This window comes from Athene noctua, chromosome 12, assembly GCF_965140245.1.
Source record: "Athene noctua chromosome 12, bAthNoc1.hap1.1, whole genome shotgun sequence".
Lineage (NCBI taxonomy): Eukaryota > Metazoa > Chordata > Aves > Strigiformes > Strigidae > Athene > Athene noctua.
The window spans coordinates 8186783-8212263 of NC_134048.1; the positions used below are offsets into that span (position 1 = coordinate 8186783).

Genomic DNA, 25481 nt, shown 5'->3' on the forward strand with positions numbered 1-25481 from the left:
ACTCCTATAGCCAAGTATGTATCATTACATCCTTCTAAAAGATAATTTTTATTATCTAAAAATAGACTCAAGATACATTTGGAAAATAGACACTTTCAGCTGTAATAAATCACTTCTTACATGTTTATTACAGCAGCATGATGACTTTTACATTGACTATCAACATAATCAGGCTCATTCTGCTGTATCTCAACTAGACATGAACCAGTGAAACTGCACCATTGAAGGATGGCATTTTTCTTCTTTTTTCTCTTGTAAAAACTCTCCAGCTTTAGGAAGACAGATTTATATATATATATATTTATATTTTTTATATATATATTTTTTATATATATATATAAAATCCCTTAGTTTTGAATAGTTTTTTCTCCTTGACTAAAAAGAAAACAGGTTTCTTTTAGTTGTACAACTAATTAAAATTTAGCTGGATTTTGAAAGCATGAAGTAATGAGGGAGTCCCCTTACATTTGAAAAGCACAAAATCAATTGAAAACTGTTACTGAATTTCATAATAACAATGGGAGACTTTTCAGATGCAGTAAACAGGAAACATAAAATCTATTTATTTACATGAATTTCCTTACACAAACTGATAAGACAAGAAGCCTAATTCACTCTCTTTAAGGCTTCACTGGGAAATTATTTTACTTGGTACATCTCAGGTTCAAATCCTTAATTTTTATAAGACAATAATTTAATCTTGCACCCAAGACTCACCAGAACAAACAATGAAAATGTGTTCTGTATACCACAGCAATTTATTATACGCAAAGAAAAAAAGGCGATGCATTGACACTAAAAGATATAAAAACAGCTGACCAAAACAACAGAAAATAAAGCACTTTGCATGCTAAAGGTGTGAGACAACAAATTAGCTATTTGTTAGGAGCACAAATATTTTGGACCTAAACTGTGTGCAACAGAAATAATGTGAAAGAATGACAGCTCCTAAGTGTTACACTGCTCGTTTTGGGGGTAAAAAGTATTTTTAAGGGACAAGTCATATTTTTACAAACAATAAAAACCAAACAGAGTTTCCTAAACCGACTAAACGTCTCCTTGCCACACATGAAATTCAAGTTTGATTTGGTATGAATATAAGTAATTTTCAGGTATTTGGGTCCATGTCTAATTAGTTCAGCTTTACTTTTTATGATACAGACTTTTGATTGAAAAGCAAGGAAGGAAAAAAGAGATTTTCAGGAATGCTCCACTGAAAGATAATTCTAAGAACAATAAGCAAGTGAAGCAAAGATATGTGAAGTGTGGAGCACAATGACTATCAATATTAAAACTTTTGTGAATAATTTTTTTTTAAAAGTGCAAATTTCTTCCTTTTGGTAATTACCAGCAATTTTCCCAAAAATATAATACTACAAGTTGATGAGATTATTTTAATATTTTTTATATTTCAAAATAATAGACATTAAATATAAGTAAGAATATGTAGATGAAGGAATGTGTCAAAAAGGAAGTCATGGAATTGTTCCATTAAGCTTTTTTTTTCTTTTCTTTTTTATGTGCAAATAGGACCAAATGGGTAAATACAGTGCAGTTTTTATTATATCACACCTTATAATATGCAGATTTTTGAAACCTTTACTGTCTCTTTTTTTTTTTTTAATAGAAGTTTTTCTTTTCATTTATCTTTCAAGAGGAAAAAACAGAATTAATCCATCAACAGCTTATCTATTGACATTTTATCACATTAGCCTTTAAGCCTGTGTATGTTACTGAATCTGCTGTTCTCTCTTTTTACCTGTCTGTGGCGACCCTGGGATATTTGATCCTTACAACTACAAAGGGTACAGATGAGGACAACAAACTGTTCCCCCAAGGAAGCTGAGCCATCTCTCTTTTTGATGTGAAACATCTAAAACTAATGGCTAAAACATAAGTTTCCAAGCTCTGTTTCTCCAACAATTAAAAAAAAAAGTAGTTTGTTATCAGTGCCCAAAGGAAAGAATAATTTAAATGTTGAGACACTTTAAAAATAGTGTCATCTGAAGGGAAGTCTCCATGGGTATTACCTTCCTTTGACACTCACAGGGAGTTAAACCTAATTGCATTTAGGGTTATCTCTAGCAGCTACACTCAGAATCAAACACCCTCATGAGGACTATTGTTCTAACTAATCTACTTATTAGGCTTTTATTCAGATTTAGTACAGTCTTTTATAAAAAACATCTCAAAGGGATAGTAATAGATTTTGCAATTATCAGACAGGAAAGAATAGACTATGACCTACAATCTTTGGCCTTGGCAAAAATTAGGAAAAAAATCTTTTGTAAGCAAATCTTTAGATCATTAAGTTAATTTTAGCCCCTATCAGACACCACACTTTACATCTGGAAAAAGTAAAACCTGTGTGAATTTACTATGCTCTCATCTTATACATTCCTCTAAAACACAAACTCCCCGAAGTCCACAGGTCTGTTTGCTCCTACAGCAACTGACAAAGAAATCTGTTTTCTGTACACTTTCAAAGATGAATGAATAGTAGTTTTCACCTTGCTGTCTCGTCTCAGTTTAAGTTAATAATCAATGCTGATACAGCTAATTTTAAATTATAGTACAAATACTAGCAACACTTTTTGAAAATTGAGAAAACAAATATTGCAATTCCTAAACCACTCTCCTGTGAGGTATACAATATTCAGACTAGCTGCTTGTCTTCTGCACATTATTCAGTGAACTCATTTTCTTCTCCTTTCCTCACAGCAGCCTCTTCAGGAACTGATACTCTGCTTCCACCATTCTGTCGCTTTTTAACATTTATCTAACTTCTTTCACACCCCAACAGTCTCCTCCGAGGCCTAGCACCCCAATGAGACCTACATGATGTTGTCTTGCCGTCTGACAGAAAGGCTGACAAGGCAAGGTTGCAATTACTCTCCCCATTTTCATTCCCTCTCCATTGCTATGCCTTGTAACCAGCCATCAGGAGACACCTCTGAACACCACGCAGTCCGGGGTCCCGCTCGTCAGGATCCCACCACACAGCACTCTTGGGCCCCAAAGGACACGTCTTTCTTACAGCAAAGAGGCTGATCACCAAATATTGTGTTGTTCTTAATTTATGGTTCCTACCTATACAGCAATAAGTATCACTCCTATATCCTCCTGCCCTCCTCCTCCATCCCCAGTTGTTTTCTTCCTTCAGAATTTTCCCCTTCATAGCCCTGTCTGAATGAGAGCTTCCAACTATGCACTATGAATTTTCAACCTTAGTTAAATTGAGTATTCTGGAATTTCACTTTTTAACATTTCTCAACAGGCATCACTTAAAGTTTGCCTACCAATCATCTAGTATATGCTCTACCCTTTAAGATGATAGTACATTGTTTATGTTTGTGGGTTTTGGGTTTTTTTTACAGTATGAAAACTTTTTGCAATTTATATCGCTTGTTTCCTCCACCCATAATTCTTATGCCTCTCAGTCAACATTCATGTAGAAAATAACTGTGGAACTTTAAATATGACCAAAGCCTAAATATCCTCCTAAGCTCTGTTCCCATTTTTCCTCTTCTATTTATCAAAGTGGCATAACCCAATTTTTACTCATAATAAAAAATAAAGAGATGGTTTATGTTTATAAACTATCGCTTCGGAAGCAGTAAATAAAGGTCTTCCAAATAAATACCCTTCATTCTCAAGTTGCTTCCTCTCCCTTTCAATATTTACACAAAAACATCCAGTAACAAACACTTGCTCCACTTCTGTCACACCCATGTGGCTGAGGCTTGTCCCCATTGTCTCTGATTTCCACTCTACTGAGCACCTCCAGTGAGCAGAAGCTGGTCCTCTGTTAGTACCTTAGTACATTTTCATTGCTATTTACTCAGTGTTTATTAATGACCATTATGGTTTTTGAGGAATAGGACAAAAACCGTAACAACTGAGACAGAGAACACTCAGTACTTGGCAGGTCAAAGGTCTATGTTTTCCTCAATCTTTTTTGGTTTTGTTTTTTGTGTTGGGTTTGTGTGGCAAGTTTTTGGTAGCAGGGAAGGGGGCTATACAGGTGGCTCCTGTGAGAAGCTTCCCAAAGCTCTCCCGGCTCCAAGTCAGACCCACCTCTGGCCAAGGCTGAGCCAGTGAGTGATGGTGGCTGTAGCTCTGTGATAACATATTTAAGGAGGGGAACCTGAGAGGAGGAGGAGGGGTGAGGGAGACACCTCTGCAAATACTGAGTTCGGTGGAAGAAAGGAGGGGGGGCAGGGGGGAGGTGTGCCGGAGCAGAGACCCCTGCAGCCCGGGGTGAGAGGGCGGGCTGTGCCCCTGCACCCAGGGAGGTCACGGTGGAGCAGATGCCACCTGCAGCCTGGGGGTGACCCCATGCTGGAGCGGGGGCTGTGCCCAAAGAAGGCAGGACACTGGGGGCAGCCCAAGCTGGAGCACTCTTGCTCGGAGGGCTGCAGCCCATGGGAGGGACCCACTCTGGAGCAGTTTGTGAAGAGCTGCAGCCCATGGAAAAGACTCACACCTTCATGGAGTTCATGGAGGACTGTCTCCTGTGAGAGGGACCCACACCAGAGCTGGGGAAGAGTGTGAGGAGCCCTTCCCCTGAGGAGGAAGGAGCAGCAGAAACACCGTGTGCTGAACTGTCTGCAACCCCCATCCCCTGCACCGCTGGAGGGGAGGAGGTAGAGAAATCAGGAGCAAAGCTGAATCTGGGAAGAAAGGAGGAGGGAGGGAAGGGTTTTTTTAAGATGTGGTTGTATTTCTCACTGTCCTACTCTGATTGGTAAATTAGTGTTGTCAGTTGTGGTGTTCAGATTAAATTGATGTTCTTTTTCTTCCCCAATATAGTCTGCCTTTTACCCATGACTATAATGGGTGTATCATCCCTCCCTGTCCTTGTCCTGATGCCTGAGCCTTTTGTTATATTTTCTTCTCCCCATCCCTGAGGAGGAAGAAGTGAGGAAGTGGCTGCATGATGCTCAGTTGACTTCTGAGCTCAGACAACAACATTTTTTCATCACGTTCTCCCCTAACTTTTGGATCAAGTGTACTGGACAGATGCAACAAATGTGGTACTCTTAATATATATATGTACCATTTCTGGAGGCAAACAATGATTGTGAAGAAATTAGAAAAAACTCAGTAATAAAAGTAATGCACAGAAGTATGGAAATATGAACTCTTCTGCAATAAAAGGGCCACACAATTTTTCTCTTCCTATATTGTCTTGACACAATTACTATCTGCTGGTTCTATTACGTTCTATTGCACATTTTATATACAGTGTTTCGTTTGATCTTTTACGAAAGTTGTGCTCATTTTCTCTCCTCTGAAGTACATTCACTAAGCCAATTAAACTTCTAAGAGTTTTACCTGCATAGTATACTAGAAACTCTCAAGCAGAATTATTCTCCAATACAAGACAAAGACATGACATATTTTATTTTTTGAAAGTATGTGTTAACTATGTTAAATATGTTAAAACACCACCAAATATTCATGGAAGAATGACAAACACTACAAAGGAAAATGCTCTAACATTAGTTCAAGTACATTTGAAAGCTTATTATAGTTCAGTGAGCTCAACAGAAAATACACCATTTCCCCTTTCCTCAGTCTACCAAAGATAAGGTTACAAAATGGGCGTCAGAATTTTTGACTTGCATTGCTATTTATGGTGTCCAAAATATTACCACACTAACCAGCACCAGATCTACTTGTCATGGTTTAACCCCAGCTGGCAATTAAGCACCACACAGCCACTCACTCGCTCTCGCTCTGCCAGTGGGACGAGGGAGAGAATTGAAAAAAAAAGGTAAAAGTCATAGGTTGAGACAAAGACAGTTTAACAGGACAGAAAAGGAAGGGAAAAAAATAAAAAAAACAATAATAGAATATACAGAACAAGTGATGCACGATGCAATTGCTCAACACCTGCTGAGCGATGCCTGGGCAATCCCTGAGCTGTGGTGCACTCCCCGGCCAACTCCCCCCAGTTTATACACTGGGCATGATGCCATATGGTTTGGGATGTCCCTTTGGTCAGCTGCCTCAGCTGTCCTGGCTGTGCCCCCTCTCAGTCTCTTGTGCACCCCCAGCCTCTGCCAGCAGGGCAGCATGAGAAGCTGAAAAGTCCTACATTTAGTATAAACACTACTTAGCAACAATTAAACCATCAGTTTGTTATCAACACTATTCTCACCCTAATTACTAAACACTGCACTGTACCAGCTATTAGGAAGAAAATTAACTTTATACCAGCCAAAACCAGGACACTACTGCACCAGGAGCTGGATTTTTCAAACGCATTGACTATGTCTTTTACACAGAATGAACTAAGCAATTAGCTACATTGGAGACAACAGTACGGGACTTAAAATGACAAATACCTTCAGTATGTATTTTCATTTTCTATATACTAATAAAAGCATCACGATGTACTGGCACTGTAGGAATCACAGGGACATGTATAATTCATATCAGCACTTCATAGAGTGCTTAGACGTGTCTTTGTAGAGAAGTCTGTCTACACTTATGAACTTAAAGTGGACTGAAACTAAACTTCAAGTGGATTTATTTAAGTCAAATTAAATTGTTTCTATTTGTCTTATTTCAAAGAAGAATTACAATACAGGCCCTCCTAAGTCCAAATTAATATGTCTACATAGGAGTTACAATCAATTTCACAATATCACTTTAAAATCATGTCACTAAATCATAGATCATAGGATGGTTTGGGTTGGAAGGGACCTTAAATATCATCTAGTTCCAACCCCCTGCCATGGGCAGGGACACCTTCCACCAGCCCAGGTTGCTCACAGCCCCGTCCAACCTGGCCTTGAACCCTGCCAGGGAGGGGGCAGCCACAGCTTCTCTGGGCAACCTGTGCCAGGGCCTCACCACCCTCACAGGAAAAAATTTCTTCCTTCTATTTGATGTAAATCTGCCCTCCTTCAGTTTAAAGCTGTTACCCCTCATCCTTTCCCTACACTCTCTGATAAAGAGTCCCTCCCCAGCTTTCCTGTAGCCCCTTGAAGTACTGGAAGGTACTTGTAATCAGATTACCAAATCCCCGGTAATTTGGATGAATCTCCTCAAATGCCCCCGAACAGTCAAGTCCCAATACCTAAAATATTGGAAATTGTCTCTTAATCCAATATGTCCATTGACCTGCATAAAGAGAAAAAACTCTAAGTGAAACTTCTTAACATTTTTGCTCTTCCTCATGCTGTTTCCTTCTGGTTTTGTTTTGCTTTGCTTTTTGAAGTCAGGGTCAATTTAACAACTATTACTTCATGCTGTTAGGAATGGGTTAGTAACCCCATACAGGTCAATGACTCAGCTATGGGTCATTATCCCCATAATTTATAAAACCATAAGCCAGAACTCTCATGGGAATAATCTATTAGATGCTAAGAAAAGCTTCAGCCTCAAGTAGCAACTACAGGTTCTTTAAGGTTGCTTTCTCTTTCTTTAACACATCTTCCATTCAAATCTTTCTCCCAAATAACAATTTATTATTAGTTCAGTCTCTGTTCCAATTACTACCTTTTCTGACCAAAAATGTAATGCCTGGAAAGACCAATATCTGAATTGTTAGGCTAATGGGGAGAATTTAAATTAGTGAAGTACAAACTAAATAGATCCTGGTGAAAGTATCACTTTTAAAAATCTAGCTAGTTGAAAAAAAAAAAATCACTAAATTCAGTAGCCTTGCATAAATATGGTGAGAAAATTTGCATTAACCAAGTTTTACAACAAAAGTGGTCATGTACAAAGTTGAAATTTAGAGGGGACTATATGCATTGTACTACAACCAATCAGCACTTCCATTAAAGCACCCACTGCTGTTCTTCATCACTTTTGGCAGCACACAAAACTGCATAAATAAAAACTGTATAAACAAGGCTAAAAAGAATTTAAATACTAAAAAGAATTCTTTAAAATGAATTTTTCTCCTTATTGTGGGATACATATTGTACATCTTGTACTTTTTCAGCTAAAAAGTGTAAAGAAAGAACAAATCAACCAAAATGCCACAGTAAAAATTATCTGCCACGTACTACTTTGCTGCTTCTTTTGTGAGTAAGGGAATAAACCAAAGTTAGCTGCTCCTGGTAAGATTGCACTTTAAATTTATCATCTAACGTCAGCAGGATGGAGCACTGTGACAGCTGTGAAATAAACATTAAGGGATTCATAAAACAATGGAAAGAAGGTTTTCCAGTACAAGCATGCAATTCTAATTGCACTAAATTATTATAACCACGTTGGGTGTTGTAACACCCTGCCCCTCCTCCAAAACAATCAAACAAAAAAGCAAACCACTGAAATAGATTTTTTTCTGTCAAAAGAACAGTGTAAAGCTAAGACATATGGATAAAAAAAGGAAAGGAGGACCAAAGTGCTACCATGTTAGTCCTACTGACATATTGGGCATTTTTTCAATGACCTGAAAATTCCATAGGCCCTACAACATCCTGTATGCCTCTAACACTGTAGCTCATTGCTCATTTAAAATCAAATAAGCCCCTAAAAACACACAGAAACACTAAAACAAATACATACATTTGTCTTCCCAGGGAGCTGATGATTGAGATGAATGTTCTAGCAATAACAATGCCTCACAAAACAAAAGAAAGAAGCTCTTAAAGTAATAACTTCAGCATCTGACTTCCTCATTATTATGTTCTTCGCTGTTGAGAATTATTGTTTTTAAATCGTTACTGCTGCTAATTAATTGATAAGCCTCAACCACCTTTAGACCTACTTTTACTTACTGATCTCTCTTCTGTTTCTACAGCAAGTTCTATTAATGAAAAAAAAAATCAAATTACAGTTTTCAAGTAATTTAGTTGGTAAAATCTAATTTCTCATCTGTGCCTGTAAACAATTCTCACAAACTAAGAACTGACACACAATTCACAAGAAGAAAAACAGACAAACTTACTGTCTTACCATGTTATTTGTTGGGGAAAAAAAATTACAAAGGACAAGATTTCAATCTCAAATTTTACCAACTATCTCTTCAGCCTCTATAATGAGATCATCTATAGCTTTGAAACAAAATTATTCTTGGTACTCTTTGACAAATAATTTAAGTACAACCTGTAGCAAGTCATATCAAAGATCTTTTAATACATCTCTAGCTTAAGAAAAAGTATAAAACTGGAGTAAACATATGAAGCTAATCCTTCAGAATAGCCTCTGGAACTCCAGGAGTTTCTTTCCAAGATTTCCTAATTTTTTTTTTTCCCAACAGCTTTGGTTGGATTTTAGTTCTATCAGTTTCTCAAGTCTGGCTTTGAACCAGTGTATATCGTTAGTATCTACAATTACTAACTTTCTTGGGGACAAGAGTCCAACAACTTTCCTGAATGTTATATGAAGTAGAGTTTTGTTAATTTTGGATCTGACATTCACTGATTTGATGTTGCATGGTTCCCATATGAGGAAAAAACAGTGAACAATCATTCTTTATTCACATGTGCCACTCACCACTGTACAGACTCAAATCACTTCACCAGTTGCCATTTTTTTTTGCACTAAAGAATATTAAAGTCATTCTTCACAAGGAAACTATGCCATATTTTTGGTAATCCATCTCACTGGCTCTTACCTTTTGCAACTCTACTATACCATTCTTTAAATGTAAGCATGAGAACGCAGCATATCATTCTAGACATCCTACACCTTTATACAATGGCAGTGATATTTTCTGGTTTGTTCCTTATATAAACTTTTCACTGGGTCCTCTTGTTTGTTGTAAGAAGGGGGTTGTTTGCATTACTGTAATATTGTGTGGATATCCCTTTATATGATTGTTCACTGTCGCACTAACATAACTTTCCTGAATAATAATAGACAATTCAGAGCCCTTCATATTTCCCAAACAATCACCAATTTCACATGCTGTTTTCTCTCCCACCTGTTCAGCATCATTAGATTATCCAGGAAATTCTTCACCGTCTTCACTACCCTGGATAACGCTTGACATACAGAAAACTATCACCTCAGTACGTATCTGTTTTCCCAGCTCATTTAGAAGACCACCAAAATTCAGTTTGCCCCATGAATGGAGCAACAAAGTACTGGAGGAGGCTGTAATACACTCAAAAAACCAGACAAATTCAGCTCTTTCATACATAACGACGTATGTTTACCTTACACATCATGGTAGCTGCTTCCCTCTGCATATGACATAGACTAGTAATAAATATATTAATTTGTTTCCTGATAGATGGAATCTAGCCTTAAGGACTCTGCACAGTTTCCACAAAGCAAGCAGTTTATAGAAGAGACAGAAGAATTGCCTGGACAAGACAGACATATATAAACACATTGCAAGTTCACGCTGTGCACTGTTAGAGAGAAAGCATTAGACACAAGGACTCAAAAGGGATAACATTTTAGAGTAAGTAAACATAGACAATACTTTCCACATGTATCAGAAGGATATTTATGATGTGAAAAACACTGCAATATATTCTATCTAAGCTACAAATACCGAGTCATGTGGTGAATGACCTAGTTTCCTTTTCATTTTAAGTGTATTTTTAGTTATTCCCTGTCGATTTATGTTTTCATTAAAACCTCAGGGATATGTCCTTTTGAAGTCTGCTAGAGACTGAATGGACATATGATGTTTTGTAAAGAATACCTAGGCATTTTTCCTCAATGTTCTCTCTCTCAAAGTCATACATCTAATAGGAGCTCAATGAAGAGCAAATAAGCATAATTTTTTTACCTCTATCTTATCTTTCCTTCACAGAAATTTAAATACAAATGGGAAATAGAATGAACACCAACAAATGCATCAACTGGTAGTGCAGTTTAATGACTACATTCAACAAAGGAAAGGAGACTACTGTGCTCTCTGCTTACTGCCACAGCATTCTGCAGTTGGCAGTACTGGCAGCGTTCCGTATATCTTATTTTTGCAACTGAATTTATATAGAAGTACTTTGAAAATCATCCCAGTATGTATACAAAGTGGTGTAATTCATTTCCACAACCTTGTGGAATGGCATATAATGTTTTAGGTAGACAGTTAAGGAGATTATATTGATTTGAAATAGAAAAGGCAACTCACCTAAAGAAAAAGCCCTCTGAGTGCCTCCAATCATGCAGAAGAGGGTTTCCTTTTTGGAAAATTGTGATCTTAATTTGCAATAATTGGAAACTTCTAATTGTTCTCAAACCAGAAATGTAAAGTCAGTGAAATGAGGCCCATTGTTGTCCTTTTTTTTTTTTTTTACTATCTATATGGACCATAAAACTTCAAAATTTATATATGGACTCCAAAAGTTCAGAGTCATTAGTAACTGAATTTTTTGTTCTGCCCCTTCTAAACTACTGAATTGTTACGACATTAGACTGTATAATATACGAACACAAAGTATTGTATAATGACCTAGCTTCAAATGAAGGCTCAATTACAGTAGTGATCTTGATAATTATATTAGGACAGCCTAGTTTCCCTACAGCTCTCTATTTTTCGAATTTAAAGAGAGTTCTGTGCGTGATGACAGCTCTGTGTGCTCATAAGACTATTCTTACTTTATCCTGTCTACTTTCGCATGCTCCACAAATTCAGCTTTAAGCTGCAGTTTTCAAGTATTTTGTCAATCACAGTTTATCAAATGCATTCTGCTAAGGCAGCTGTCAGGACAAGATTCAGCAATGACAAGCTGTCTTAGCTCCTGTTCATTCTATCCTTAAGTCACCAACTCTTATTTTTATCCCTGAGGAGGAGAAATACTCTGGGCTAGAAAAGGCTCTACCTGTTCACAGGCAGTTGAGTCACTTTGTTGGCAAGGCTCCTGATCAACAGAACTAGGTGTACCAATAAATTCTCAGCAGCCCATTTATGCCTACTTTTTCCTTATCATAAGTGCTATTCCGAAAATACTACTGGCACTCTGCACATAGAAGTGATTGAGTAAAAAGATACAGTGCAGGTTGTCAACTGATCCTGAAATAGCCTCCAGTGGATAGATAAAAGCCATCTAAACCATAGCAGAGACAGTGCTATTACATAGATTCACTAAATTCCCCCCAAAACATTTCAGACAAAATTCTGGCTTCTGTTACACACACACACAAAATGATGACAGCATACATCACTGGTTTTGTATAAAGTGAATGATCAGTGCATAATGGAGTATTTTCTTAAAAATCCTGGCAGTTAAGAACTTCATGGCATCTTAGTCTATATAAATGTTAAGTGATACTTCATGAAGGCTAAAACTGGTATTATGCCAAACTTGCCTTTTAGCATTAATTGTGTTATTGACTGTATTACCTAAAAGAATGTTCACTTATAATGACAAACCATGATTTTGAAATAAATATAAATCTGATTCTCCCCCCCTCCACAGTTACTATCACGAGAATGCCATAAGCACAAGACAATACACAGACAGCTTATCTCAAAATGAGTGCCATTTGATCCTATACATGGTGTGCTGTGGGATGAAGGAAGGAGTCTGAAAAGTAGACCCAGTGTTAATCTGCATGAAACTCTTCTGGTTTAAAGGGAACAGAATGGAGAAAGTTTCAGTCTTCATTAAAGAGGACACAAGAAAAAAGGTGAAGTAGTGACTTGAGTTTTCGAAGTGATGAGTATTTCCTGCACCAGTTGAGGTTAACAGAAAACAGTAGTTGAAACAAACTGACATTTGAAAACAGATCTTATAAGAACTTATGACAAAATTTTCAATTGTTGTCCATCGTTTTAAGTGTCCATCATTGTCCATTTATGCAATATAAAAAGGAACAAAGCAATAAATGAGCCAGAGTAGTCTCAAAACTAAGAGAAAAAATCAGTAGAATATGAACAGAAGACATCAAACTACCTTAAAACAATCTCTCATTGCCAACCCTACCACAAGAGAAGGCTAGAAACAGAGCTACAGGTGAGAGTAAGGATGCAGAAAGAAGTCAGAGATAGGATCACAGCATGCAAACACATCAATAAGCAGCTTGGGAATAGCTGGCCTGACATTGTTTCATAGCACTGTAGATTGTTTTTGTGACAGACCAAACTGAATTCAGAATTACACAAAGGACTGTTGGATCTTAGCTGCTAAATGTCTGCTAAAGGCAGAACAACATATATTAATGTACTAGTTTTCTCATGGAACTGTCCCTTCCTCCGTCATTGAGGGTACTGTTTAAATGGTTCTCATTCATTAGTTTTGCAGAAACTCAGCATTGCCTTTTTCATCTCTGACACATTATAGATAAAAATATTTAGTTCATTTTTTTTATATTTTGTTTTTTACAGATTCACACATCTATTTTCAACATGTCTTATTTTCAGTACTGAGCCAAAGTTTCCTCTCTCTTCTTTTCATCGTTCTAACAGTCTTTGTCTGACATACTTATCTAGAAAATATGATTGTAGATGTGGTCCGAATTCATTATCTTCATTATCAGAGCAATTTATGGGAAGAGGCAAAGTTGGTAAGATATCAGGAGACACACAATTAGACTTCATTAACCCTGAAGAAAATCTTTTCCCAGGTAGCTACTGGTAAGGGGCAATACCGCAAAGATTACAAACACAGACTTAAAATAGATTAAATAAGTATGATAAGTATGTAGTTTCTACTTCTGATAGTAGTACTTCAAAAATTAACAATGATGGACAAACAGCTCTGCTGGATTTCTGACTGTAGCTGAAGCAGCACTAAAATGTAACTACGGTCAAAGAGCTTTCTGAGAGCATTAAAAAAAAAATCCATCCCTATGCCTCAAACTCCTATTTTTAGGACACCTGTATCAGCTGTAGCTTGGGTGGCAGAGGAAATAAGGGAAAAAAAGTGACCAGAACACTACTCCAATTCTGCAATCTGCTGCAACAGCTTTGGAGGCTCAGGGGCAGTAGGGTGTAAAAGAGGTTAAGCTGAATAAGCCATAAGAGGTCTTTGGAGGGGGTGTGGTTTGTGTGGGTTTCGTGGTGGTTTTTTGGTCTCTGATGTTTTGCGTCAGGAATAGCTCATCCAAAACAGAGAATCTATTTCTATAAAACTAAACATTCTTACGAATCTATTTAAGATTCAAACCATTTCCTTAGAGTAAGTACTGTTATTTTCATATGTGAGAAACTGAGGGCACATAATGTTACTCTGGCTTGACACCCCTGTTCATCCTCATAGCTAAATCTGTTTAAAACTAGTGGTAGAATGGGTGCTCCTGTGTTAGCTAGTCTGTCTAGGATAAGGAAGAAGAAAGCCAATTATATCTTGAAGTACACAAGGTAGTGTATGGAATGCCTGTTCATTGCACGTTCCACACTAGCAAATAAAGGAGCAATAAACTAAAAGACCTGCAGGAAGAGTAGGAGTAAGAGTCAATATACCTGAAAAGACAGCTAAGGGGGTGAGAAAATAAAGATGTAACATAACTGGTTACAATTCTGTTAGATCTAGGGAAAAACAAAACAAAACAAAACCAAACCAAACTCAAATGCTCCAAGGACCAAGAATCAGAGAGGACTGTCCTGAAGAAATATGTTCAGATTGTAATAGGTATAGCTGAGCATTTTATTCCTCCAAGGAAAATAAAGTTAACACCTCACACATCCTTTCAGATAAAGGATTAGATGCCATCCAGACACTAAGACTCTATTTAGAATGAGGCAGGGGAGGAATCTGGCCCTATGTATAGGCCGTATTTCCTCTCCTTGACACTCCAGGCATGGCACTCTTGGTACAAGTTTCTACCTTGTTTTTGTACTGGGCACAAATACTGAGCACATTATTATTTTTCAGTGGATCCAAAGAGTGCATCGGGATGGAAAGCATGCTTTATGCATAAAATACTACATGGAACTTTCTAGTTCACCAGCTACTGTAAAAATATGCCAAGAGATAAATTTAAGAACATAATAAAAAGAACTTCGCATGCCAGTAATTTATTTATTTTTTTTTAGATTTTCTTTTTAGTACTAGCCATTGAACCAATTTACATCACTCTGAAAAAAAGGGGGAGTTGCTTTGAAGAATAATTTTCTGCCTCCAAAGTATGTCATATCTCCCAAATAAGAGAAAATGACACAGTATCTCCCCTCAGAAGTGGACATACTAAAATGTATTTCCTAGATATGGTGCACTAGAATGTACAAGGGATTAATGTGCACAGCATGACAGAAATTTGTATATAATTGACAAGAAAGCAGAATGAAGAGATGCAGTAACAGGACTGTTCCAAAGAGAGCTGTTACCTAAGCACTGCCAGCAAGCTGACCACTGATTCCAGTTTAGTTTTACAGGAAAGACAAGAGAAATGTCATAGAAATGTATTCCAGACTTCCTAGAAGGCTAAATGGAGATACAAGAACACAGGCAGGAGAAGACAATTCAACTGAGTGAATGGGTCACTAGAAATCTGTTTTCTCAACAGTGGACAGACAGTGCCTCAGCCTCGTAGTAATCCCCCAACAGTAATCTCTTAATTTCTTTCACTGCAATACCTCTGATGTGACTAGCTAGAGACTGAGTGGTCATTAATGTGGGATGTTAAATATTTCACCAGTCAGCAATGGCCCAGGAGCTGTACAATGAGTTGGACTATTGTGTGGTATATTAAAGGTATTCAGACGCCTGGGAGTAAAGGCATGTATTAGAAAATAGGATTTAAATACAAACCTTTACTGTATGCAGTGATGTTTATCGTTCATAAAGTCATAGAGCTGTTGACCATGTTCCAACACAGAGGAACATACAGTTGTAAAACCAGCCACCCATCTGAAGTAGGGAGCAAAGAGAGTTTGGCAATTATGACAAAGCAACATCTCTGCTTTATAGATGAAGTTGCATATGTGCTAATTCACCTCTGGACATAAGAATTTTACAAAGCAGCATTGCATGATACTATTTATAGATTCATTGATGAAGCAACCAGTGGCACTCAGACATTTTAACTAGTCTTTCACAACTGAAAGGCCTTTTTTGTCTTAGCTTTTTTAGAATTACTCAGTCTTATTTCATCACATGCATTTGCAACTATTTAAATTCCCACATATCAAATCCTATTTTTCAGTAATGATAGACCCTAGATAATCATCTGGTACACAGAGACCAGATTCGGAAAAATCACACCTATAATAACAGTACTTCACAAAAGGTACAACTACAAGGTGGAACATGTCACTTCTGAAAGGTGCAAGTAAGCAACATCACAGCTGAAGTAGCCTTTTCAAAACCAAATCTGTCAAAGTTTATCTTTATGACCTTACCTTTTACAAGCTGACACTGACAAAACCCTTTTAAGCTGTTACTTACTGGTCAACATCTCCAGCATGCATTAAAAAAAAAAAATTACAGGTAGGATGTTGTTTACCTAGACACTTAGACCATGCTCAGATTCTTGACAGTGAAGCCAAACCTCCTATTCTCCACAGTCAGTGAAGAGAGATTAGCACCCCAAAGATGTGTTCAAAGGGAGATCTTGTCTACCTAACTTAAATGAGTGAATTCAAGACAGAATGGTCTTCCTCTGGCAAGCATCCAAAAGCATCTACCACTCTCTACTTACTCTATAAGGATATCAAGTGCTTTAGACGCAAAATTGCTTCATCAAGCACAAGCTAGGCACAGAATTATGTGGATTAAACCTGTGCTTTGGAACTTCCTTCTTTTAATCCACAGAACAGAGTGTAAAAACAACCTTGCTAAAAAAAGTTCTTGCATGACTGGGTAATATAAATTGATACAGCAAGGAAAAATGTTAAATTTAAATGTCACTAAGCATGAACAACCCTTGGCTGCATTAAGGTATGAGTTGTTCATCACAGGCAATGATTCACTAAGAGAATTCAAGGCCTGTGACTGAGCCTACGTCTCCTCTATGTCAGAAAATTCTAGAGAGCCACTTCGACTACTTTTCACCAAATTCCTGTTGCTTTGTTTCTGGATTCTGAATGTCCAAGGAAGTCTACTCATTGCAGTTATTCAGATTCTATAACATATCATCAGTTTGAGGTAAGAAGCATATAAAGGGCCACAAAATTTCAAATTCATACCTGAAAAACACACTCTTTAAATGGACAAGTGGAACCTTCTTGATATTGAAGTACTACACTGACTTTTTGAGAAATTGTGACAACTTATACACAGGATTTGCCATATATCCCATCACAGAGAGACTATACTGAGAAAACAGTTACTACAATTCCAGTAGATAAGTAATAGTAACTAACAGTAACTAACAGTAACTAACAGAACAGAGAATGTGTGCTAGACTACTTATGTATACATACGGATTCAATGCAGGTTTATCTATTATCATAACAGCTCTATTTATTTAGACAATTTAGACTGGCCAATTTTATTTCAAGATATGCACAGAAAGTTTTTTAATATAATTTTTGAGGGTTTAAACTGTGGATTTTCCTAGAACATCTATGATGTTCCATGAGACCTTACCTAGAAATATGAGACTAATGGATCTAAGTGGGAAATTTAGGACAGTAACTACATTGAATATAGCAAATATAATATGTAAGTATTGCTGCAGGCTGCCTTGCACGAAAATAGGGTACAAATGAAGATTTTATCAACAGAACTATGAGATACTGAATTAATTTACCTTCAAATATTAGAAGTAGTAAATTTTCTGTTAATTTCCAGCTTTCTAAGAATCATCTTAATACTAAATATGTTAATGTATCTGTACTAGTTAATGCATTTTTATACTACCATGTTCTTCACAGGACCTTGTGGTTAATGAACATTATGTATATTATGTTTATTTGGTTTTAAATTTTAATTATCTTGGCTCTCAGAAAAAAGAAAACATTCTCATTGAATGTCACTTACTCTAAAAGTGATGCAAGTGAGGAATGGTAAGGTAGCATTGTTATAAACTCTCCTTTTTTTTTTTTTTTTTCTGTTTGGTTCATCTAAGACAGCTAGGTATATAAAAACCAGGATGATGAAAAAGAATATTTAAGACTGGTTATTCAGATGTACTTGACAGAGCTGCATAATCAAGATGGATAACAAAATGCAGAAGCATTTCTTCTTTTTACAATCACCTTTATAATTTAACTAGCCTAAAGATTCTGTTGAACTGCAAGAACTAAAGATAAAGATTATTTTAATGTCACTGTGAATCCGTAAATTCTGCTTCTAGTTTTCATCATCAATTATATCTACAACCCTCCTTGCTCCTTCCCCCACCCCCCAATTCTAATTTGTGCTAACTGCATACACAAAATATAAGAGAGAACTGTATTGACAGCTATGGCAGCATACCTTTCACTGACTGTGATGTACTTTACTATTTGCAGACTAAATAAATTGTTTTTCTGCATTAGGATTATTCATCTGTCACGTCTCCACAATGCTACTTTAGAATCAGGCTGTAAAACAAAATAATCTGTTACGATATCATTCAACTTAGCATTTTTTATATATGATTTTTCCTCAGTAATTCTCCCATATAGGCCCATACCCTGCATAACCAATCATTTATACTTTTTACCCCCTTATGTTTTTTGTGTCAGACCATCATCTTCTTCAATTAAATGTAGATATGGACTCTGAAGACAGCTACTTAAGATCATGCCAGTGAGAAATTACAAGTTATGAACTCTCCAACTATACTAAAGGTCTGTACGAATTTTAATTCTCCAACAAGTTAATACTCAATTTATCTTGCTTTGCCTATTTTACAACCAGAGGATTTTCTCCCCACTGTTGAAAGCACCTTTCTCTTTAATGATATCAATACTATCTAACAATCTATGCGATGTTCACTCTTCCATAGATCTAATGTTTAATTGCTTTAGCATGTCCCTGACCTTACTATTTTGGGGAACAGAAATGCAGCAAGAAAGGACAAACTGAGGTGATCAGGTAAATGAGTTTCCGAAATCATTAACACCATGAAGAGCAAGGATTCAGTGCGTTACTTCAGCTTCATAGGATATAATTACATGTTTTGATTAGCAGATATATTTTCCCAGCCTCAGGTGTCAACAAGGGTTCAAGTGTATAACATGTATAAATGGGTGCTAATTTTACTAGTCATGAAAATGTGTTTCGCTAATTACATTTATATCCTCTTGGCCAATTTTCATTCGGTATTGCTTCTCTGTAGTACATCTTCCTGTTTATTTCCTTACAATGACATTTGAGCTCTTCCAAATGACACAGTGATTCTAAAATTCAGTAGGCATGACAAGTTACTGAACATCTGTCGTAGCCATGAAAAAGCAGTAAGATTTACAGAAGTCTATACAATTTTTGGGTCATTTGTGTACCTCTGTGAATTGTATCACATTTAGCATGTTATCATCTGGAATTAAAATCTTACAGCAAAAGTAGTGCTCTTCTTTCACCCAGTTGATTCTTGCTAGGAGTGTAAGAATTTCTGATTGTTGACACCAAAAAATAAGGGAGCAAGCTGCTTTAAGAGTGAAGCTCTTGTCCATGCCCTGTAGTTTCCTAACAAAGAACCTCCTTTCAGACAACTAGCCAGAACTGTTTGGTTGGAAGGGACCTTTAAAGATTGTCTACTTCCATCCCCTAATCAAAACCATCATGGAGGATATTTAAGGCTTTGGATAGGAATATGGGATAAAACTATTGACCACAAGCATGGAAACTGGAATGGCCGAGTAAGAGTATGTTTCCACAGTTCAGACTGCAAAACAAGAGAAGGACCCAAAAGGTTTCTAACAGTGTTACAGTTGTCAATGTGTCATGATCTCTTGAAGTATTTTTGGTGCATGAATGGCATATAGATCAGATTGCGCTCTCTTCCTCACACCATCAGTGTTACTAAAAGTTATGTAGGAAATCGAGTGATATGAAATGAGTCCACTACCTGTTCTGCTGCTTAAGCCTCTCAGTATACTGAAAAATTCATCATGTTGCTGAGTTGCTACCTAAAGGCACATAGGGCAGCACAAGGAAAGTAAGAACCTTTATAACCAGAATCGTACTCTCTAGCAATCTTTGTTGTATATTTAAACAGGATGCAATTCCTTAAAAAGAAAAGTTATGAGACAACTTTTTAGCACGAGATTAATGTTCTCAAATTAGTGCTAAGATTTCTTACCTACCTCACATAATTAAATGGTATAACACGAAGCCACAAATCACTAGAAAACATCAGCCAATTTTAGCAAGCAGCTAAAAACCTCAGCAGTTCAGTCCTTCAGCTTAGTGTGGCCTCATGCAGTGTTGTTGGCATGGTTGAAGCAAAACTTTAGAGCATGTAAGAAAGAACAATAGACCAACAACAGAAAATTCCACAGTATGGCTTAAGGAATTGCAAGAATGCATGGGATAAAATATTGGTTTAATCTACTAAGAGTCTGCTCTTGCCACTGATACTTCAAGACCCTTACTAATTATTATAAACATGACTAACTGCAAAAAATAATTAAGGGGAAAATCACATGGAAATGACTAAAATAATCAGACTGTGATAAATTATTGCAGAAGAGTGCTAGCATGGGGACTGGATTTATAAGCTTGCACAGGGATTGATATACATATAATTATTAACAATTGACAGACTTTAAAAACCGTATTAAGAACTTAATGCAAAAACTTTCATAGTGAAGGGATGTAAAAAAAAGCCTAACCACGCTGCCAAAACTGAGTATAGGTGATTTACATTTCCATTGTAAATATTCTGAAAGATGACTTACAGAATACTATGTATTCTTCTGATAAGACCTGATGACAATTTATGCTTATTCAGTACGTAACAAAAACAGTCTCAAAGCCTAACTGACACTCAACAAGTACTTGAGCACTGTTGAGAATATTTTTAAAGAACACAGTGACAATACACTTACAAAAAAGGTAAAGAAAGATTAAAACTTTCAACCTGTAAAAGGCACAGTATGACAGATAACTGAGCCATGAAACACCTCACTGAAGTTGCATGCAAAGCTTATTACAAAAGGTAAGCTTTAAAAAACAGTAAGGAGACATCTGTAAAATATGACCTTAAAACTACTATCATATGGCTGGTACAACAGACCAAGTGTGATTTTTTTTTTTTTCCTGCTCCTTTGCATGAGTTATGTGTCTCCAAAACTACCTAGTTGGATGGAAAAATACAGTTGAAGACATCACATTTATGATGAGAAGCTTCTTTTCTCTTGCTTTACTCTAAAGGCTGCAGGTAGCTTTGCCTTTGTTTTAGTATTTCAAATGTGAAAAACAGGAGCAATGATTGTGATGGATGGTACACTGTTTGTTCATCAAAATCAGTGAAAAGACAATAGAAAGGTGAACTGTCATATGAACTATTGCACATTATATAGAACTAACAGCAAGTGCTTAACCGAACTAACATGATAAAATGATATTGTGTAAAAGAGTGAAAGAAAGGGGGGGGGGGGCAACAAGAGAGAGAAGTGTCTGTACTTTATAAAGCATGAACAACGACGTCCATAAATCTCCTTACTCAAGACCAGTAATGAGCCTAGACTGATAAGACACTGCAAGCTTGTAAAATCATCACATTCCAGGCAAAGGGTGAAAAGTACACTGTGAGGAGGACCTACGGCCTTCCTCCCGAAGACCACCTCCCATGATTTGAAGACCCCGACCCGTAATTTTCAGCAGCATCTGCGCAAGTGTAAAGGACTGATAAGCTAATTACCATACGAAGTGGGAGTAGGCGGGTTTAGGTAATGTATATGTATAGGCGTTTAATGAATATGCAATGCTTTGTAGTATAAAATTAAGACAAAAATTCCTTGAGAGGTGCGGGCCGTTGTTGGAGCAGGAGACTCCCTGGACGTCCAGCGCTGTTTTGCTTGTTGCCGCTTGCTAAATAAAACTCTGACTCAGCCAAATTTAAGAAGTCAGTTTATAACAATGATAACATAAATTCAAAGATATTTGATGCATGTTCATTTTAATGGAGTCATCAGTACTATTTAGTTAACAATGGACAAAACCTCTTCTTTCATATGGCCTTGCTAAAGGTTTAAAGCATAGACAGCTTCATTTCAGAGAAAAAGAATACTCATACACCAAAATAAGTGCATGTTTAAGTGCTTTAATCAGAAGGAGATTAAATGTGCATATTCTGTACTTGGCTAAAAAAAAATAAAAATATAATTTACTAGGTTTTATTTCTTTCCATTGAAGTTATTCTTACTGTATATGAGCATTTGTAGCAAGTACAAACAAAAAGCACTGTGGATAGCACAGGATTCCATGTACACAAATAATGTTTAAAAATTAATTTTTCAGGTTTTTAATTGTATATACATCAAATCAAGTCAGTTGCCACAACAGAACACTTGATACATTCATGCTGTGTGTTATGAACTCTAATTATTTAAGCCCCTTTTCAATCTCAACAATTTATACTTTAATTTGTTCTGGATTTCTTTGGGATTTTTTAATGCTATTTCTGTTAATAACAGAGTAAGGTTATATATTCTATTTTAGAAATGTAAAGCACAACATGAGCCAGAAACTGTAAGGGAGGGAAAAAACCCCTTAAATATAAAGGGGGGGAGGAGCAAAGTTGTGCTAAAACTGCATGAATTATTAAACGCTGATTTTACTTTTATCTTCAAAAAGACAATGCGTTCTGATAAAAAATTACAATTAAAATAAGACCTGTGTACAACAGTATTTAAAAAAAAATCAATGAGTTAGTGAAATTATCACAGACATGTTCACATCAAGAATAACAAAAGTTGAGCCTACAGCTTTCAATGAAATACTGGAGAAAAAAAAACAAATCTCTAACCAATTAGTGATCATCTCAGAACACTCAGAGAGGACAAAGCATCCGAGAAGAACAGAAAGCAATATCTGCCTTTACAAAGTGAGGGGTAGGGGAGAAAAAGGAAATTAATAGACCTGTCGGCTTAACTCTGATATCAAATGACATGGAACCAATTGCTAAACATGAATTTTTTGAAGATAAGAAATGAAGATAAGGAACAGTCAACATAGATCTGTTACAAGTGAATTAAGAACTGATTCAGATCTGTTTCTTTAGCTATAAGGGATGTGGTGCTCTTGGAAAGGATTTCAACACAGTGTACCAGATGATATGTTTTACAGCAATTAAATATTCACCATGAAAAGACAACGAAAAGATGCCTGGCTCAAAGCAGGACTAACGAGTCATTCCTGACAGATACTATAGAGTGTCCCTATCCTTGAGGACTACAAACTTTAGAGCTGGTTATCCTAAGAGACTGTGGTATGTAGATTTTATTTTTATTTTTTTTTAAATTGACAATAAGTCTTTCATAAATCAACTAGTAAACATCTGATCCAACTCAAAGAAAGGGAATAAAATCCAGGTGTACATTTCAACCATGCATACCATGAGAATGCACTACATTTAAATATACTCTATGAATATTATATTACAATATAAATATTATTTATGACAGTTCTTACTGTGGAGATTTTTAAAGTGAAAAGAAGGAAAAAGTGTTTCAGAAAAACATGAAGAAAAATGAGATTTGCTAGAGAAGCTGTAGAAGGAAAGCAATCCCCACTCCCTTGAATCTCTCAAACTTATTTTGAAGTGACAGGGAAACAGATGATGTGCCACATTTTTTAAATTGTTACTGAACAGACCAAGTGAGGAGGAATGCATCCTTCCAAAAGCCACAGACAGCAACGATTTTGGGAATATGCTAAAAACCCTTCCCTCCACATCTGTAAGTACGCTCAGAGAACAGTATTAAGGATCTTTTATTTTGTATTATACTATTTCTCACACATTTGGTGAGTCTTTGTTGTGATGGTAAAGTAACAACTTTGGCCTGGATGGAAAATCCCAGAAACTGAACTGTCAGGTGTGGAACGGAACTGAGACACTCTGACATTCCACATGCATTTACCTTCTCCATTTTCTCAGGAAGTGATGAAGGGATTGCCTGAAAAGCCAATTCTTAACATTCAAACAAGCAATACTACGCAGCTATTACAAGTCACGTTATCCCAAAGCCTAGTCTAGGCTTTAAACACTCAGTGGTGTTTACCATATACTGTAGCTAACTTGGCTCTCTGTTAACAGCCTCTGGACACGCAAAAAACGTGTCAGTGTCCATTCGCAGCTCAGCACTATAATGCTGCCTGATTCCAGAACACACACACAAACTAGGTACTTGATTACACTTATTTTTCACCTATTGAAGCCTAATTTGGGAGCTATTTTCAAAAGTAAAGACTTTACACTTTCTCTGAAGGATAAGAACTCCATTTCTTTATTGCAGCAAGAAGACCGCCAGCAGATGTAAAGGGCCTTTCTCCTACTGTGCTTTACACCCAGACTGTCCATTAGAAGCTCGCATAGCTCCTGCTGTAATACATCCTAGCTACTATTTATTTGCTTAATTCACAAATTAAAATTTTCAAGTAAAATATAAAGACACCGTTACTTTGCTCAACCTAAGCACACTTTTGATATACTTTCAGGCTATTATTAGATCATCTAGTTATTCAGAAACAACAAGACATAAAAAGTGAATTTCTAGGTTACCAAGGCATGTCTTTAGGTAGCATTATATAGCCTGGTAAGTAAAATAATCATCATAAAAATACATGGCCTATCATGCAGATGTTACTTTAACAAAACAAACTCTGTATTTAAAAATCAGAAAAAAAAAGCAACAATATTTGAGTATACATGCGATGACATCACTACTACACTTTTAATAGCCCTCAAATCTCAAATACACATTAATAGTAAATTAGCTCATAAGCCATTTCTATTTTCCTACCATGAAAATCATTGCCAACCTTTGTCATGAATTACATTGTATTTTTAGGAGGTCTGTCAGGGAAAACACCAATTTACTATTTATCATGCCTAAAGCAAAATCAAAAAAAACAAACCAAAACAAACCCAAAACCAAATCAAACAAAACCCACACTTGAACTCTTACCTATCCAATACAAATAGCAACTATCTGTGGTGTATGTTTGAAAGGTGAAGACCCTCAAGATTATTTTCTCCTTTTCAAAGACAAAGTAGCGAGAGGAGAAATGTAATGAACAGAAACTATACTATCCTGTTTTCATATACCTTTATTTCATAGCAATGTTATGTATAACATAGAACTGTCTTTACTGTTGTTAGTAGTATTTACATAGCAAGCATATTGCAGAACAAATATTTTCCATAATTAATTCACAGTGTTACATGTGGTTTGTTGCTTAGCTATTGATGAAAACATTTAATTTAATAAAACTGAGCCTTTTCCTCTGTATTCCCACTCCACATTCTATTGTCACTAATTACAGCACCTTCTCTCTCTCTCTCACACACACACACACACACACACACACACACACAGGGAAGGCTGCCAAGTAACTCCCTCTGGAGGCAATGTCATGGCTACTTTTCAGATTACTAGGAGGGAATATGTAAACTGCACTGCCAAGTACCCTATCCATAGGGATTAAGTGTGTCATTGCAGAATCCGTACTCTCAGATGAGTCAATTTGAAGTCCTCTTGCCCCACTCTTAATACCTCAGTCAAGTCATCCCTGCTGACA

At 36.6% G+C, this 25481-nt stretch overlaps 1 protein-coding gene across 15 annotated transcripts in view; it reads right to left on the reverse strand.

Annotated features, from left to right (window-relative positions):
* Window positions 1-25481, reverse strand: part of TENM2 (teneurin transmembrane protein 2) — an 808680-nt gene that overhangs the window by 313066 nt on the left and 470133 nt on the right. The window lies entirely within an intron of this gene.